Here is an 8,302-nt window from a genome sequence, read left to right on the forward strand (position 1 = left end):
TTTAAGTAAATGTTTGGTTAACTGTTGGGTAAAACTATCTGATGTGTAACATTATATTAGATCACTTAGATTTTAAGCAGTCTGTCTCAATGTCAATCAAACAAAAGGAAAAAAAGTTGAACATACATTGATGATGTTTTTGCTTTGTGTGTGCTAAATCTATTAGTTTTACCAGTGATTTTAAGGTATTGATGTGGTAATATAATGTATGGATGTGGAAATTTTTGTGGTAATTTGACTCTTTCAACTTCAAACACGTGTAGTTCTGTCATGTTTTGTTATATTTCAACAAATCATGCATTGTTCTATGTTTTAATAGAGAATGTCAAAATATGAACAACTATTTTTTTTAAATGTGCTAATTCCGACTCAACTTGCCTGTGTAATGGGGTGAGCTTAGAGGGGCGTGTCATTTGACTTTGTGATGGAGCCGGACGGAAGTTGAGCGCACGGACCCTTTAAAAGTGGGGAACATTCCTTTCTTCGGGTTCTCTCTCTGTTTTGGGAAACTGGCTGCAGTGGAGGTGTGTAACGACTCCCTTACCTGTGTAAGCACGAGGTTTATACCTTTTCCGGACCTCTCTTAGTCGCGCTGAACACCAAGGTAGTTCCCGCATCAAACTTCTATTTCATCTGCGTGACATTGTCCGCTATTGTGCATCAGAGGAACGCTGATTTTCTGCGCTGTGCGTGGGCCTGTGGGTACTTCCAAATCATTCACAGTCGGTATGTATCGAATCAATTGGTAGTGTTAGTTTACTGATTGTTTTCATAAAAAGCGGGTATTTGATGGAGGCTCGTTTATTTAGTGTGATCCAGATTTATGAATGGTGCGTTGACATTGCTGGGGGGCCTGATCAAGGTGCGCTACAGGTATGTGGTGTTATTATTTTATGAATACTAAGTTTCAGTGTTATTTTAGTAAGTAAAAAAAAAATATAAGGTTGATGGCGAACTTGTGTTATAGAGGGCTGCTGTTTCGCTGCTGTGGAATTTACAGTCGTTGGACATTCCTGTTGATGCTCTCAATCTTCTGACGTTTCATCCTGTGTGTGTGTGCGTTCGTGCGTGCGTGCGTGCGTGCGTGCGTGCGTGCGTGCGTGCGTGTGTGTGTGTGTGTGTGTTAGTAATGATGTGTGACTGCGTGGAGTATTAGGTTTAGCTGTTAAATTGTGTATTGGTGTTTTGTTTGTTTACCCCCATGTGTGTATTTTGAGAGGTCACACGGGTATTAGACCATTTATTATTCTGTACATCTGACTCATATAAGTGACCTGGGTAATTTGTATTGCCTATTTCATTTATAATCTTTTTTTTGTTTCTTTTCTTTGTGTGGAGGTTGGTTTGTTTAATTGAAATGGTTTGTTTCACTAACTGGAAGTGATTGGTTTTTTTACTTTGTGTGTGGGATTTTCTTTCTTTATATTGGTACCAATTAGTATTATTATTGTGTGATTCATTACCTCAGGGTATCTATGAGACAAATGGTCTAAGAACTAAGTGTCCCCCCACATATGGTATGGATGCTGTGTAGTGTGTTTACGCCTTTTATGTGAATGTGGATGTTTGTATTTTTATACCACTAAATTAAAGATTGAATAAGCACACCCTTGTTATCTTCCTCCATTTGGTTGGGGGGCCTGTTGTAAGGGGAATTGAATATTAATACCCCTTTGTTACATATAACTTGACACTGTCACATTTGGCGTAGTCGGGCAGGGTCATTGTAACAGGGTGTGCTGTGTAAATCTGTTTATTTTGTATGGTGTTTTTTCTTTTTTTTCTTTTTTTTCTGTGTTTTGTATATTTGGATATTTTGGTGTGTGTGTGTTTATCTTACAGCAGCAGGGCAGCAGAAAGCAGTGGTAAAGAGTGTTTCGTGAAGTTGCTGACTTGAGTTACCAGTAAGTCCAAATTTTTTTTTCTTTTCTCTCTTTTGATTACCAATGGAGAGTGAAGTAGAGGAGTTGCGACAGCAGGTTCAGCTCCTGCAGACAGAGAATGAACAGTTACAGCGTCAAGCTAATTCTGTAGCAGGGCCCTCGGCTAATGTCAGTGCCTCAAATGTGGACTTAAATGTGCGTGCCTCCAGTACAGCTGGTGCCACCAGGCCCATTACAGAACGTGTTATTTTTTTCCCTAGAGAACGACGATGTCCTACGTTTAATGGAAGGGAAGATGAGGATGTGTTTGAATGGGTAGAGGAAATGAAAAGTAATTTACGAGCACGAAGTTTATCAGGCAGGGAGGAAGCGTTGTTTATTTTTGATCATTTGGGGGGATCTGCAAGAAGCGAAATTAAATTTAGATCAAGGGAAGAGAGAGAGGATCCGGAAAAGGTGTTCTCTGTGTTAAAAGAATTGTACGGTGAGGTACATTCATATATTTCGCTTCAGGAGCGGTTTTTCTCCCGTAAACAGGAAGAAGGTGAGTCCTTGCAGGATTTTTCACATGCACTTTTTGCTTTAATGGATAAAGTGATACAATGTGCACCAGGTGGTGTGCCCAATTCGGCCACTTTATTAAGGGATCAATTTGTTGAATACGTCCGTGATATTGGGTTGTGCCGTGAGCTTAAACGTTATGTCCGGCGCCATCCACAGTCCACTGTTTTGGATGTACGAAGAGAGGCGATTAGGTGGGTAGATGAGGGTTCTCGGCCAGAGATGCGAGAGAGGAGTCATTCGGTTCCGTCAATTGCTACTCAGTATAGAGTTCAGGGACATGGCTTACCTTCTGGTAGTCATAATTCAGCAGAGATGAATGAATTAAAGGAGATGCTTCGCACTCAGCAAGAACAGCTTAATCAGCTAACTCAGGGCCTGCAGCAGTTACAGTCTTGGCAGGCTTTTAATCAGCCTAGGCGAAGTGGTCCTATTATTTGTCGGCGGTGTAATCAACCAGGTCACATTGCCCGGAATTGTGTTTTGGATATGCGTCGGCCTATGGAACAACGAATGCCTCCAGTAGTACGAGGCAATCCCCCTGGTCCTAGTGGGCCGGCGGAAAACTTCAACCCCCTGAATTGACGAGCCACACTTCAGGAGGGGTGTTGGTTGGCTCTCGGCCCCTGGGATGGGAGGGTTCTCCAACTTTGTCCAAGTTGGTGGGTCGCTGTCCGTCTGTCACTATTATGATGGGGGGGGTGGAGGTTCCTTGCTTATTAGACACCGGGTCCATGGTGACAACTATATCTGAAAATTTCTTTCGTCAACATTTTGAGCCCCGGGGACAAGAGAAGTTGCGTAGTTGTGGATGGTTACAGCTGCGTGCTGCAAATGGTTTGGACATACCTTATTTAGGGTATTTAGAACTGGATTTCGTTGTCCTCGGGAGGCATATTAAGAACAAAGGTGTACTTGTGGTAAGGGATCGCTCAAATTCTTGTCTAGGTGGGCTTCCTGGGTTGTTGGGCATGAATGTCATGCAGGACTGTTACAAAGAGTTGTTTAGTCAATATGGTAGTGCTCTTTTTGATCTTCAGATTGTGAAGGACACTCCTGCATGGCAGTCTGCCTTACAGTATTGCAAGAAGATTGAGGTGGGAGTTGAGGATGCCAGGAGTAGGCCAGCCAGGATTGGGCAAGAAACCGTAAGAATTCCTGCAGATTCGTTGCGCTTTGTGCCAGTCACATTTCATTTGCCGGTAGGCCCTCCATCTGTGCTGTTATTTGAACCCTTGGAGAAAGGGGATTCACTTCCGGCTGGCCTTTTGGCCTCTGTATCTCTTGTGCCAATCATTCAAGGGGTGGCCTATGTACCCATAGTTAATGTGGGTGAACAGGATTCCTGTGTACAACCTCACGTTGTGGTGGGAACCCTATCTAATGTTCAGGTTATGCCAAGGTGGGAGGGGGATGTTACCATTGAACCATTGGTGGGACACGTTGACCAGCAAGCCATCGTAGCAGCACAGGTGGCCGGAGTAGGTGGGGTAGAAGAAGTAATCCAGAATATGGATTTGTCTCATTTGTCACCAGAAGAACAGGTTCTGGTAAGGACCCTCCTGAGCAAACATAGGTCTGTGTTTTCATCTCATGATGGTGACTTGGGTTGTACCGAGCTCATTATTCATGAGATCCCCTTACTTGATGATGAGCCGGTACGGCAGAGGTATCGACGGTTAACCCCTTCAGATTATAAGGCCATAAAACAGCATATTCACCAATTGCTGCAGAGTCAGGGGATTAGAGAGAGTGCTAGTCCCTATGCATCCCCTATTGTTGTAGTCAAGAAAAAGGATGGTCAGATTCGCCTATGTGTTGATTACAGGCAGTTAAACAGCAAGACACGAAAGGATGCATTCCCCCTGCCCCGGATTGAGGAGTCGCTGGATGCCCTATGTGGAGCCCAGTGGTTTTCCACGTTGGACTTAGCCAGTGGCTATAATCAAGTTCCGGTGGCGGAGGGAGATAAATGCAAGACGGCTTTTTGCACACCTTTTGGGCTATTCGAGTTTAACCGGATGCCTTTTGGGTTGTGCAACGCGCCTAGTACCTTCCAGCGCCTAATGGAACGCATGTTTGGGGACCAACGATTCCAGACCTTATTACTTTACCTAGATGATATCATTGTTTTTTCATCCACCATTACACAACATTTGCAGAGGTTGGAAATGGTTTTTGTCAGATTACAACAGGAGGGGCTTAAGGCCAAATTGGAAAAATGTTGTTTCTTTCGACAACATGTGAGTTATTTGGGACATGTGGTCTCAAAAGACGGGGTGTCTACTGATCCGGCTAAGATCAATGCAGTGGCTGAGTGGAAGCGTCCGACAACAGTAGCTGAGTTGCGATCCTTTTTAGGATTCGCTAGTTACTATAGGCGCTTTGTGGAAGGATTTGCACAGCTAGCTGCACCATTGCATCGCCTGGTTGCAGATGTAGGGGGAACTAGAAAGAAGAGGGGATCAGGGAAGTCGTTTGAAAGTGGTTGGACTGAAGAGTGTGAACGGGGATTCCAGAGTTTGAAACGGAGACTGGTGTCGGCTCCCGTTTTGGCTTATGCTGACTTCTCTTCTCCGTTTGTACTGGAGATTGATGCTAGCCATTCAGGGTTGGGGGCAGTCCTCAGTCAGGAAAGGGAGGGTCAGCTGAGGCCAGTGGCATATGCAAGTCGGGGGCTTAGACCTACAGAAAAGAACATGCAAAACTATAGCTCAATGAAACTCGAGTTGTTGGCATTAAAATGGGCCCTTACTGAAAAGTTTAGGGATTATCTGGTAGGACAGAAATGTATGGTGTATACTGATAATAACCCATTGAGTTATTTGAAGACCGCTTAACTCGGTGCTCTGGAACAACGTTGGGCCTCACAGTTGGCCGCTTTTGATTTCGACATCCGATATCGGCCGGGCCGGGTGAATGGCAATGCGGATGCATTGTCTAGACAATATCCAGTGGCACTTCCCGTACAGCCAGATTGTGGAACAATTTTGCCAGGGGTACTGGTAGAATTGTTGGATAGACAGGGGCCAGTGGAGGTAGAACAGAGTATGATCTCGGCCTTTTCCAAGACATCACATCTAGAGTTACAACAAGCACAGAGACAAGATTCAGTTATTGGTCCTGTTTTAGGCTTTTTTTCTTCACATGTTTACCCTACCAAGGAACAACGTAGTACCATGTCTAGGAGTAGCCTGGAATTGCTCCGTCAGTGGAGCCGGTTGTTCATAAAGGATGACTTGTTGTATCGCCATTTAAAGTTACCTGATGGAGGTGAAGTTGTGGCTCAGCTGGTGTTGCCAAGAGTTTTACAGGCAGAGGTTTTTGAGCAATTACATGGGGCACATGGTCACCAAGGTAGGGAACGCACCTACGAGTTAATACGCCGTCGGTGTTATTGGCCTGGAATGGAGGCCGAGGTGCGGGCGAAGTGTCATGAGTGTAGGCAATGTGCAGTTGCAAAGGCAAATCAGCCACTAGCCCACGCAGCAATGGGCCATTTGTTGGCATCAAGGCCAAATCAGATCTTGGCAGTCGATTTTACCACCTTGGAGCGGGCCAGTGATGGCCGAGAGCATGTTTTGGTGATGACAGACGTCTTCTCAAAGTATACTCAGGCTGTCCCCACACGGGACCAGACTGCGACTACGGTTGCTAACGTCTTGGTTCATGAGTGGTTTTACAAGTTCGGTGTACCAGCACAAATTCATTCGGATCAAGGGCGATGTTTTGAGGGGGCTGTGGTGTCCCAGCTTTGTCAGTGGTATGGTGTGCAGAAGACTCGCACTACCCCATATCACCCTCAGGGGAATGGGCAGTGCGAGCGCTTTAATAGGACCCTCCATGACTTACTGCGTACACTGTCAGTCGAACAGAAACGCTGTTGGACTCGTCATCTCGCGCAAGTATGTTATGCATACAATACTACTCCCCACCAGACTACAAGGGAGTCACCATACTTTTTGATGTTCGGTCAAGCTCCTAAACTTCCAGTTGACTTTTTGCTCGCAGGTGTAGAGGAACCCGTTGGGGGACAAGTGAGTGATTGGGTAAAAGAACATGGAGATACCCTGAGAGTAACATACAGGAGAGTGCGAGCAAGGTTGGATAGAGCTGCAGGTCTGCGTAAAATGCGCCACGACCAGGAAAGGAGTGAGGTGAGGTTACAGGAAGGTCAGGAAGTGTATGTACGGGACCTTGGCATTCGGGGTCGTCATAAAATTCAAAATCATTGGTCTAGTCTACGCTATAGGGTTGTTAGGGCTCCTAGGGGAGATGGGGGAGTATATACCATAGCGCAGATAGGCGATCCCTCCCGGACAAAGCAGGTACACAGGTCTTACCTGAAGCCAGCCTCAAATGTTGTGTGCCCAGACCCCGTGGCTGATCCTGGGTTAGGACCGTTCGAAGACGAGGATGAGCTTTTCGTCTCAGGGGAGACAGCTGGTGAGGGGGAGGTGATTGTTATTGAGGTAGTTTCCCCAGTTCCCAGTGTAGTGGAAGTTGGCCAGTTACCAGAGGAAGAACCTGTGATAGAAGAGAGCAGGGAGTCTAGGGTTGAGGTGCCGGTGCTGAGTGGGGACCCCCTTGTTCAACCAAGGGAGGAAGGGAGGCGCAAAACCACTCGAGTAACTGCAGGGAGGCATGCAAACCCTTACCATTTACCAAGGGCTGTGATACAGGTTCAGAGTGTACAAGGGAGCCAAGAGTCTGGAAACCTCCCAGAGCCACCCAGTCAGAATCAAGGGCCCCCTTTTCGACCATGGCTTTAAGCTGTATCATCGGGACGATGATAGAAAAGCTGGGGGTAGAATGTAATGGGGTGAGCTTAGAGGGGCGTGTCATTTGACTTTGTGATGGAGCCGGACGGAAGTTGAGCGCACGGACCCTTTAAAAGTGGGGAACATTCCTTTCTTCGGGTTCTCTCTCTGTTTTGGGAAACTGGCTGCAGTGGAGGTGTGTAACGACTCCCTTACCTGTGTAAGCACAAGGTTTATACCTTTTCCGGACCTCTCTTAGTCGCGCTGAACACCAAGGTAGTTCCCGCATCAAACTTCTATTTCATCTGCGTGACATTGTCCGCTATTGTGCATCAGAGGAACGCTGATTTTCTGCGCTGTGCGTGGGCCTGTGGGTACTTCCAAATCATTCACAGTCGGTATGTATCGAATCAATTGGTAGTGTTAGTTTACTGATTGTTTTCATAAAAAGCGGGTATTTGATGGAGGCTCGTTTATTTAGTGTGATCCAGATTTATGAATGGTGCGTTGACATTGCTGGGGGGCCTGATCAAGGTGCGCTACAGGTATGTGGTGTTATTATTTTATGAATATTAAGTTTCAGTGTTATTTTAGTAAGTAAAAAAAATATAAGGTTGATGGCGAACTTGTGTTATAGAGGGCTGCTGTTTCGCTGCTGTGGAATTTACAGTCGTTGGACATTCCTGTTGATGCTCTCAATCTTCTGACGTTTCATCCTGTGTGTGTGTGCGTTCGTGCGTGCGTGCGTGCGTGCGTGCGTGCGTGTGTGTGTGTGTGTGTGTGTGTTAGTAATGATGTGTGACTGCGTGGAGTATTAGGTTTAGCTGTTAAATTGTGTATTGGTGTTTTGTTTGTTTACCCCCATGTGTGTATTTTGAGAGGTCACACGGGTATTAGACCATTTATTATTCTGTACATCTGACTCATATAAGTGACCTGGGGAATTTGTATTGCCTATTTCATTTATAATCTTTTTTTTGTTTCTTTTCTTTGTGTGGAGGTTGGTTTGTTTAATTGAAATGGTTTGTTTCACTAACTGGAAGTGATTGGTTTTTTTACTTTGTGTGTGGGATTTTCTTTCTTTATATTGGTACCAAT

At 45.4% G+C, this 8,302-nt stretch overlaps 1 long non-coding RNA gene across 1 annotated transcript; it reads left to right on the plus strand.

Annotated features, from left to right (window-relative positions):
• The first annotated feature begins 378 nt into the window (after positions 1–378).
• Positions 379–1,754, plus strand: LOC141350100 (uncharacterized). Its single transcript, XR_012358070.1, has 3 exons — positions 379–726; positions 810–873; positions 968–1,754. It is a non-coding gene; the product is annotated as an uncharacterized lncRNA (long non-coding RNA).
• Positions 1,755–8,302: the final 6,548 nt, after the last annotated feature.

This window comes from Misgurnus anguillicaudatus, chromosome 16 (assembly GCF_027580225.2).
Source record: "Misgurnus anguillicaudatus chromosome 16, ASM2758022v2, whole genome shotgun sequence".
NCBI classification, from domain to species: domain Eukaryota; kingdom Metazoa; phylum Chordata; class Actinopteri; order Cypriniformes; family Cobitidae; genus Misgurnus; species Misgurnus anguillicaudatus.